Here is an 11365-nt window from a genome sequence, read left to right on the forward strand (position 1 = left end):
ATTTCAAGCTTTTTAATTCGATAACCACCAGATTTTCCTCTAAAATTGTACAACTATGGAATCTAAAACTCGAAATTAAATTTGCGGCGCCATAGCGACCACCCCAAGATTTCGCGATTTTACAAATACGGTGTTTTTTTAAGTTCTCCATAGTTTTTCCGAACACAGCGTTGTTCATTAATTTATACAATTTTTTTTCGAAATCTGTCTGAGCTGCAGCCCTATTTCGAGTATTTAGCTCGATGTAGGGCTTCAACCAGGCTGCCTGTTTAAATTGTAAAATTTTATGAATTTTCGTTAACTTTAATCCATTAGCTAGCATTTGTTTTAAATTTTTATAGTGAACAGTATATTCTTTTTTATCGTGAAGTGTTGTCATTCATTTCGGTAATTTTACCCCGCCTCTGGGTGGTACGCTGCGTTCGGCTGCAAACGGAAAATCTTTATGTTTATCATGCAATTCTTGTGGGTATGATAGATCAACTTGTAATATATACGCTACTTCAGAGTTATCGGCTATTGATGTCACATCAAACGATGTTACATCATCCAACCATTTGAATCCTCCGTAGGGTAAGAGCTGCTCCATTGCAAAACCATACAAATTGTTAACATCCAGGTACATAAGGTATTTGGACGGTTTTTTAGGATCGTAACCAGACATATATTTATTGTTAGCTTCAGAAAATCGGTTGCTACATACGGATATTCCACCTCTTATGGCGTTCTCGTAAAACAGCACCATGTCTGGATCCTTTAGTAGTTCTAACCTACATCCTGTATACTTGAGCATACAGTCCCACGTATATCCGGGCATTGTATAGTACCACGCAGGATCCAGGCCATAGGTGGAAAAACATTGTTTGCGTAATTGTTCGAAAACGTCCGCAAGAAGCAGAATATCTGTTTTTAAATACAAATCGGAATATTCCCCTATATTTTGAATGTTAAATTGATGCCAAACAGATTGCGCATGAGCGTACTTCTCATCATTTAATTTATTATAAAAATTTTCAATTGGAGGTAAAGAAGTTTCATCTAGTTTCGACAAACTATCTATGTAATCATAGCAAAAAACTCCTTTACGCGTTAATCAAATTTCTCATTTTCTAAACCTTGAAATTCCCTCCTTAAAATTTTCTTTTCTGAATCGGCTAAAATTGAAGCTAATTCATCAAGAGAAGCCCCCATAAATCGAAGAGAGTCTATAAATCGTAATTTAATGTTATTTTTATCTGAATGCAGCGTAAAGGAGATGTATTTATCTTTGTTAATGGGAAGTACACTCAAGTAACCTTTTTTGCATAAATTTGAAATCATAAAATGGCCGTCATATCCGGACAAATTATGAAAAACGATGGGAACTACAAACAATTTTCTAAAGTTAAGATTGCATGCTTGGTGTGCGAATCCTATAAATGCCCCATTGAAATGGTCGTGGTCTTTAACAATAATGTCTTTGTCTGAAAAATGTTTACTACAAATGTGACAAGATGTCGCTGTACTTGCATTTGGTTTTTCAATCATAGGCACTATTGTTTTTAGTTTCGAACAACACAATTAGAAACGTCAACCATACGATCTGCAAACCAATCCATACAATCTGCACCTCGATTACTATCAAAATAAGAAAGACTATCATCATAACAACATTTTACATAGTAGCCTGCGCTGTACGGAACATGTTTTTGATATTTTAAAGTTTTAGTTAAATTTACGTTGCTTTGGTTATAATTTTCTAATTGACACTCAAAATCTGCATAAACGACAAAAGGAGTAGTTTGCTGGTATGTAAAGTTTTTAAATTCGACGTGGCTTTCTTTTGGAATGTTAATCTTATGTTTATTAAATTTAGAACACACTTTTTCATGCTCAACAAATTTATTTTGCTGGTGAAAATAATTCATACATCTATCGCAAATAAATTTTTTGTGGCCGTTCTTATTTGTTTGCCTACTAACAAGATACGACACATTTTTAATCCAACAATAGTGGTATTTAATCTCTTCGTTACAATCATTTTCTTCAGTTGGTGGAGCATCATAATCATTTAAGCGAGGATAATAATGACTTTGAATTAAAAGTAAATTAACGTGTGTGTCCCGGTTATTTTCCGTCAATATGGCTGGTACTACTGTGTAAAACGATGCTTTCTCTGTTTTAATTAATTCTAGAGCGTAAACATTGATTGAAATGTTATTTAATTTTTCAAATTTTGAAATTTGCGATAATGGCATAGGACTATCTAAATTCTCTGTTTGTAGAACTTCCGTAAAATATGGATATGAGGAGGTTCTTTCTGGATTACTTTTATGTCTAGGAGCCCGAAGAGCGCTTACGATAGCCCAGTAAAAGCAGTTCTGATCTGTATTTTTTACATTAATACAAGCTTTCTTTTTTAAAATTGGTTCTGGGAGTCTAATGTAAGATGAACCGTTCCCAAGTTGAAATTTATTGATATTAACAGCCAAAGAAATAATTTTATTTAATGCAAATCCCGAATCTTTTTCGGCAAATTCCGATAATTCGTTTAAAAGTTTATCTACTACATTTTCCTTGAACCATTCGTATATTTGAGTTGATAAATCAATAATATAATTTTTAGTATTAAAATATTTAATCTCTACAATTTCATTATCTCCTGATTTTCTAATAAACTCCCCACAAAATGCTGTATTTGCTTTAAGTGCAGAGTGAGTTTTTAAAATTTTACCGATTTTATTTTTAAAAACAACTACGCAATCTCCTAAAAATTGATTCAAATCCTTATGTCGTAAATTAGCTATAATTCCGGTTTTGATTCGACTTTGAAAACTTGATTGTACATTTTCCCATTTAACCCTCTGCCCCAACTTTAGGTGAAGACCTGCCCCGATATGTCTATTTAAAATTAGCTTTCTAAAATGTTTAAAATGACCCATATTTGTTTCTATTTTTCTACAAGTCCCTACAGATAATTTATTCTGTTTTCTACTACGAATTATCCTTTTACATAATCTAATTTGTTTTTGTAATCTATTTAACCACACTTCCGCATCACTGATTGTAAAATTATCAAATAAAATTTTTCGTAACTTTCTAATTGTTAGTACAACACCGTCCGTTTGTTTAATGATATTATCAATATTATTCGAAGACATTTTATTAAAAAAAATTTTTTACGACAAACAAATTTAAAAAATACTAAAAATCGCTCACCCTTTTAATTTCCTAATGTTCTATTATTTCGAACGAGATGTACATAAACTTAACGAAACACTTTTGAAATTTTCAAGTTTGAAATATTCTATAATTAGCCGTTAATTAACCGCTAATTAATCGTGAAAAAAAAAAATTTACCGCTCATTAACTTTTTTTTTTATGCGATGTTTCGCTAAGTTGACGTCAACTTAGCGAAACACTTATTTAAAAAATTAGTATTTCGTTCCCGCTTATATCTCAATCGACGCTATTATTTAACCGTTAATTAATCGTGAAGAAAAAAATTCAATAATTTATTAAGTTTTTTTTTTATGCGATGTTTCGCTAGGTTGACGTCAACTTAGCGGAACAAAAATTTAAAAAATAGGTATTTCGTTGCCAGTTACGGCTTGTTCGATTCTATGAATTAACCGTAAATTAATCGTGAAGAAAGAAATTTCACCACTTAAGTAGTTTTTATTCTTTATATGTTTCGACAAGTTGGTGTCAACTCGGTGGAACGAAAATTTAAAAAAATGGTTTTTCGTTTTCGCTTATAGCTTAATCGACGCTACGAATAAACCGTAAATTAATCGTGAAGAAATAAATTCAATAACTTATTAAGTTTTTTTTTTATGCGAAGTTCCGCTAAGTTGACGTCAACTTGGCGGAACAAACATTTAAAAAATGTTTATTTCGTTGCCAGTTACGGCTTGTTCGATGCTATGAATTAACCGTGAATTAATCGTGAAGGAAGAAATTTTACCGCTTATGTAGTTTTCATTTTTGCAATGTTTCGCAAAGTTATTATCAACTTAGTGATACCAAAATGTGTAAAATATGAATTTCGTTGCCAGTTCAAGCTTGATCGGTTCTATGAATTAACCGTAATTTAATCGTGAAAAAAAAATTTAATAATTTATTAGGTTTTTTTTTTATACGATGTTTCGCTAAGTTGACGTCAACTTGGCAGAACAAACATTTAAAAAATGTTTATTTCGTTGCCAGTTACGGCTTGTTCGATGCTATGAATTAACCGTGAATTAATCGTGAAGAAAGAAATTTTACCGCTCATGCAGTTTTCATTTTTTCAATGTTTCGCAAAGTTATTATTAATTTAGCGATACCAAAGTGTGTAAAATATGAATTTCGTTGCCACTTACAACTTGATGGGTTCAATGAATTAACCGTGAATAAATCGTGAAAAAAAAAATTCAATAATTTATTAGGTTTTTTTTTCGTATGATGTTTCGCTTTGTTGACGTCAACTTAACGGAACAAAAATTTAAAAAATATCTATTTCGTTGCCAGTTACGGCTTGTTCGATGCTATGAATTAACCGTGAATTAATCGTGAAGGAAGAAATTTTACCGCTTTTGTAGTTTTTATTTTTTCAAGGTTTCGCAAAGTTATGATCAACTTAGCGATACAAAAATGTGTAAAATATGAATTTCGTTGCCAGTTCAAGCTTGATCGGTTCTATGAATTAACCGTAATTTAATCGTGATAAAAAAAATTTAATAATTTATTAAGTTTTTTTTTTATACGATGTTTCGCTAAGTTGACGTCAACTTAACGGAACAAAAATTTAAAAAATATCCATTTCGTTGCCAGTTACGGCTCGTGCGATGCTATGAATTAACCGTGAATTAATCGTGAAGAAAGGAATTTTACCGCTTTTGTAGTTTTTATTTTTTCAAGGTTTCGCAAAGTTATGATCAACTTAGCGATACAAAAATGTGTAAAATATGAATTTCGTTTCCGCATAGAGCTTGATCCACACTATGAATTAACTGTAAATTGATCGTGAAGAACAAAATTTAACCGCTCATTAAGGTTTTGTTAGGCAATGTTTTGCTAAGTTGACATCATCTCAGCTATAAAAAATTGTGAATGAAATTATTATTTTTTGTTTTATACTTTCCTGACGCTGTTACTTAATTGCTAAGTATTCAGGAAAGAACAAAGTTTACTCCTTATATAGTTTTTTCAAATGCGTTGCCTCGCTGAGTTGATATTCACTTATGAATCCAAAATTTTTTTTAATAAGTACATTCATCGTTTTAACAAATTGCTTGATCAATGATCGGAATTAACACTTAAGCAATCATGACAAAAAAGATTACTCGCCCTTTTATTATGTTGTATGCTATATTTCTCTAAGTTAATACTAACTGCGTGGGACTAAAATTTTCTAAATTTGTATTTTATTTGTAATTAAAGCTTGACCGATATGCTATGATCTAAATGTTAATTAATCGTCCTATTATTAGAAAAAAAATTTCTTGCCTATTCGGTTTGTTCTAATGTGAGGTTCTGCTAAGTTGAGATCAATTCAAAGAAAAAAAATTTTCAAAATTATTATTTCGTTTCCAATAATCGCTTGGTTGACGCTAAGGAAGACCTTTCTTCAATTGTAAAAAGAAAAAGTTGATCCTCATTTAATTTTATTTTTTACAGTACTAGTAGGATTATGAGCGTCATAACGCTACCGTTTCACGGTACGAAGACGCTCATAACGTACTCGTACTGTGAAATATCGTACATTACTCGGACGTAAAGTCATTTTCCTACTCGTGTGATTATGTTCCTCGGCTTCGCCTCGGATCACAACCCTCACACTCGTGCATGATGACTTTACTGTCCTAGTAATGTAATATACTATTACGGCATTTCACTATGTTGACGTAAACTCAGCCAACCGTCAATTCTAAAAATTATAATGGATGATTGCTTCACGCCTAAACACTGCTATTGATCAACAGTTAATTAATCGTGAAAGTCTGTACTCTATTCAGGGATTTTTGGAATTTTTTTGCCCTTTTTCAATTTCACTCCTCTGAAATGACAGCGAGTTTTCGGAGCAGCTCTAAAAATCGTTTACATATGATGCGAGGTTGATTTTCGAACCACTGTATGATGAGCTGCTTATCAACATGCAATTAATTGTTAAAGAAACATAATTTACCACTACATAATTTTTTCGCTGGGTGATGTTCGACTGTGCCGTTTTAAACGTAGCTGATCAAAAATAAAGAACTGGTGTATCGTTACTATTGAATGATTTTTTGATGCTATAAATTAACCGCTGATTTATATTGATTGAAAATAATTAAACGGTCATTCAATTTTTTTATTTTGATGTTTCGTTCAGTTGATAGCAACTTAGTCTAATGAAAATTAGGAAAATCAATCATTCATAATTGTTTTACGCTCTATTTTCATTACTACTTTAGAAGTTATTTAATTTTTCAAGAAAAATGAACCGCTCATCTTGTTTTATTCATGATTTATTTATAATTTTATATATCCCAGTTCAACAGTATCGCTAAAAATAATGCAATTTCGTGATTGCTGGGAAAAATTGCTTAACTTCGTATCGAACCAAAGACCTCAATACATATTTTCATTTGCATTCGATGTGGAGTTTATTTGTTTTTCCGGGAAGTAACAGGATCTATTGACTATTACGGAACTGTAAAAAGGCAGTGCACTTACCAGGCGTCCGATATTTTCAATATTCATTTTCTCTCAGTTGGCATCAACATGGTGTAACAGAAACTTGCAAATGTGTTATCAACCTCAAAAAATCTACGTTTATGAAAAAATTTTTTACAAAATTGATAGAAGAACGTAGTTGTAAAAAATTATCGTTTTTTGATGATAAGGCAATAAACTAGTTGCAACTGTCGAAACCTAATTGAAATAAGAGAAAACCTAACGTTCTTCAAAATTAAAATATCAAGTCTATTCATTTTCGCCAAGTTCACATGGTTGTTGAGGAAGCATTACTATGAAGCTTGTTATTTCAGCAATTAAAAATGCTAATGTTCCGAATGTTCGTCTGTTAATAGTCACTTATTTGACTTTAAAAATGATGGTTTGTTTAATATCTTTAATGTACAACAACTAGTTTATCGATTTCAAAACATTTTTATTTTACATCGTCTCAATTGTTATTTCTTAAAATAAAAAATCAACTCCGGCTTCACGCGAACAGTCTTCATTACAGAAGTTGATTTTTGATGAAGATCGTCGTATATCGTCCACTTCTGTCCTCTTTTTGTCAGCGCCACGTAATGTCCGATTGCTGAAATTCTTCTTGTCATAACAGTTGGCCCTTGATAGAGAACTGCGCCAAGAAAACCGTATTCCTGTCCTGTTTTTGGGCACTCGAACGACTTCGGAATGGATTCGATTGTCATGTTTTCGTCGCAATCAAGGCCAACCATTACAATCTTTCCTGTAAAAACATGAGTAGCATTATACGTCAAAATCAATAAGTTTTATGAGTGCTTTCATGGATCTTAAAAAATCTCGCGTGGTCTCTCTGAAAGTTATAAATTTAAAATTCTGCAAATGAAGCTCTAGTAATAATGTGACTTTAATTGAACCAAAATTCTAGAAAAACGTGAGTAATTCTGGAACATACTTTTATTTTGTATAAAATGTTTCTTTAAAATCAAGATTTATGAACATTTCAACGTTTCATGATATAGTTTTCGATAAAATTAAACTTTTGGTCCTAGTGGTTAGACGAAACTAAGTAATTTTACCAAAAATTTTGCGTTTCTAAAAAATTTGAATTTTCGAACTCTTTAAAATTGGTAAGGAATTTTAGGACAGTGTGGAAAATTGGTATAGATAAAAAACTTATAATCAGAATGACTTTTTTAAATTTACAGATATAAGTGACTTTCGTTCGGATGCTCAGATAAAGTTTGTTGAAGATTTCAAAATTTGGACATTTATAAGCAAAGTTATGCAGAAAAAAATGTGCAAGAATACATTTTTTTAATGCTGCGAATTAAGCGCTTTGGTTAAATGTGTATTGACGATGTTACATTAATTGAAGTCATTGAATAATTCGTATAGGATGTGACATTTATAATTTTCGTAAATTTTTACCTATTTCGTGAATTTGATTGTTTTCTTCCTCTCTACATCCAGTTTGTTTACATGAGACGCCTGGAATCACTATGTGATCTTCAATAACCCTTCCAAGAGGCAGGTGAATTTCTTTGCCAGTGATTGTGATTGAAGGAAGTGATGTTATTCTCGGTGGACATCCAGCTGGGCAAATGGAAATTTCTTGATAGCTCGGTGTGGATGAGAATAAAAAGTTTCCTAAAGAAACTACGTTGCATTGGCAAAAAATTTCTTCGATGCAATTTTTCTTTGGTGTTTTTTTGAAAAATTTCAACAGAATTTCAGCTCTGCTTCGATAAGTTTTGCTTTGAATTTTGGACCTTGCTGCTTCTGTGATCATTTCGAACAATGGATTGAAATGTGCGTTATCTTGTACACAATTTTTTACTTCATCATGATCAGCAACTCCTGCTAGCAGAATTTGAAAGATACTGTCAAAAGCACATGTGTTTTTCAATGAAAATTTCGTACTTTCTATAGTAACCAAGCCCAGATTCGGATCGCTCCCATTTTTGAGAATCGGCATTTTGCACGTTTTTGATGTATTGTTGTCGATCGATTGGATATCTTCTTGTTCGAGGCCATTCAAATATAAACCCCGTCGACTTTTCTTCTGTGCTTGTCCTAAGCCTCGCCAATTTTCAACATCTCTGAAAGCAATTCTAGCTTCTTTCGAAGAACTGTCGAAACATTGGGTGCAAAGTCTTCTTTCCCCATAGCCCTCTTCTTCTTCTTCTACTCCAACAGAGCAACCTGGCAGCACATGTACCTTCGATTTGCACAAGATGCGTATATGTGCTCCTGAAGGGTAGTTTCCATTTTTGCAAGCTACACAAGCCGATGAAATTCGGCTTACATCTTCAAACGAGGGTCCATCAAAAGTACTTCTTTCCAAATTTGCACCATTCATAGTAGCTTCTTCAAAGGGTTCATCTTTCTCGCTCAATTCTGAAGAATTTCTCTTTCGCTCACATTTATCGTCAACAGCATCATTTGCAATTGGACATTCTGAGGGAGATATTTTCTCTTGTCTTTTCTTATCTTTCGTTTTGGATGAACAATCTATTAACTTTAATTTTCCGTCATAATATTTGACCAAAGTTTCCACCGTCAAATCAAGTCTTGATTGTTTTTGCAAGACCTGGTTCTTGATTATCTTAAATTCGCTTTCTATGGGAGCACTGCTAGCGGGAACCCGTCCAAACCCAAATTTGTCCCGAAAAATGCACGACCACAACGGAATGGTGTTTAATTGATGGAGAAGACGAGTATTGAATTGGGGGCACAAACGTGGATTTATGTCATCGCCTTCTTCCTCTTCGAGTATTGTATCAACTTCTTCTTTGATATCTCGTATCCAGCGCTGTAATGTAGTTTCCTTGGATTCAAATATTTCTTCATCATCATCTTTGTCTTTCATTTCTTCATCCCTTTCATCTTCAAGATTCGTATCTATGATTTCTTGGATATCCGAACCATCAGGAGTTTTTTGTGAAACTGAATTTTTGATGAATTCAAGAGATTTTTTCAAAGATGTCGCCCCGTCTCCTGCAGTGTTGCTTGATGAAATAATTAACAGTGCTTTGACGATTTCACTAGCTTCAGTTTGACTTCTGCAAAGTATAAGCAGTCCGATCGAAAACATGTAAAACCGTTTCACAGCTTTTTTTTCGTTGTTGAGGTAATTTGACCAGTTTTTCAAATAATGCGCCACATCGATCCTAATGTAAGTTCGAGGTAAATCAGCCGCAACACACGCCTCTGCATAAACTTCTTTCGTATCGTGCCCAGTAAATGACCAACAGCATGCGTTCAACAACGCTTTTGATGAATCGACAACCTATAACATATTTTTCATAAATTTTTATTTATTCTCTGTGCTTGCTTTAGATTCAGGGTCGGAATTACTGCTAAATAATTCTGATATTACACTTAGTTCATACTAAACTGAATAATGATTCTAAATGGAAACTCAATAGTATTTCTGTGAAGTTGGCACCCTAATTTTGAAAATTTGTGTATTGTTTTGTGTATAATGTTTTAAGTTTCTATTATGTTATTCATATTCAAAATATAACTACTACAAGTTTAGGTTCGAAAGTACAAAATAACTAAAAATAGTTCTTAATGTTCGTGACTTATCACATTGAACAGTTGACATTGGATTCAGAATTTTTCGTATAATCATTAAAAGTCAGAATCATATTACTCCAAGTTGGAATGAAAAATTTTTTATTTTTTATAAATTATTTGAAATTGTAATAAAAGGTGGCAAAGCCAACATTATTAATATAACTGAAAACATCGCAAATTTTAAACTCTATAAACTTTTTTAAATTAGTTTAATGAAAATTTGGATTTACACGATTCAAGATCAAGTTGCTTGTATCGAATGGTGATAATTTTCTTCGATATACTATTTTGAAAATTTTTATTTTAAGTTCCTGGGAAGTCCCAGGAAAGGCCTTGGTTTAGCTACATACTTTCCCAAGACAAGCATATGGAAATATAAGTCCTGCCCAGCTGGTCGTTTTATGGATATAATTACTTACGACTTCTCTCGGAAATTTGGCCCCAGATCCAATCCATCTTTTCAACCATGTGCTGATCGCCACGGTGTCCTGCTGCTCCGAAAACATGCTTGCGACCGGTATTTGTCCTGCATCGCAGAATAGGACGATAGCGTAAAAAAAAATGTGATGCGATTTTTCATTGTTCACGTGCAACACTTGTTTGGCCATTCCTCCCGTAGCGTCGATGCAAATTCGGTACTCATTGGACTTTCGCAAATTATTGTAAATGCGAATCTGATGAGGTGACCAAAAATGAACTGCGATTGGATCCAAAGAAATCAGGTGGACAACATTTTGTCCTTGTTGAGATCTTTTAAATTTTGACAAAGCCAACATTGGATTGGGATCTCGATATTTTTTTTGTTCAGATTGATATTTTGCATTTCTCAGGACATGTGCACTGTATAAATGTGGAGGTTCTACAGAACACCCTTCTTTCATCGTCTCTGCAGCTTGTCTTGCTCTGTACACTTCTACAGATTCCTTCTCCAAAACATGCACAAGTCGAGCTCGAGTTTCACCTCTGCATTGCCGTTTTCCACAATCTGTATTCCCTTGAGTAGCGATGCATTTCAATTTCACGATTTGTTCGTGATCAGCGTATGGTTGAATGTAGCATGTCAAACGACTGCCACATTTACAATGACCTGGAACAAATTTGTAATCATAATTTAATTTTACAC

This window comes from Diabrotica virgifera, chromosome 9, assembly GCF_917563875.1.
Source record: "Diabrotica virgifera virgifera chromosome 9, PGI_DIABVI_V3a".
Classification (NCBI taxonomy): domain Eukaryota; kingdom Metazoa; phylum Arthropoda; class Insecta; order Coleoptera; family Chrysomelidae; genus Diabrotica; species Diabrotica virgifera.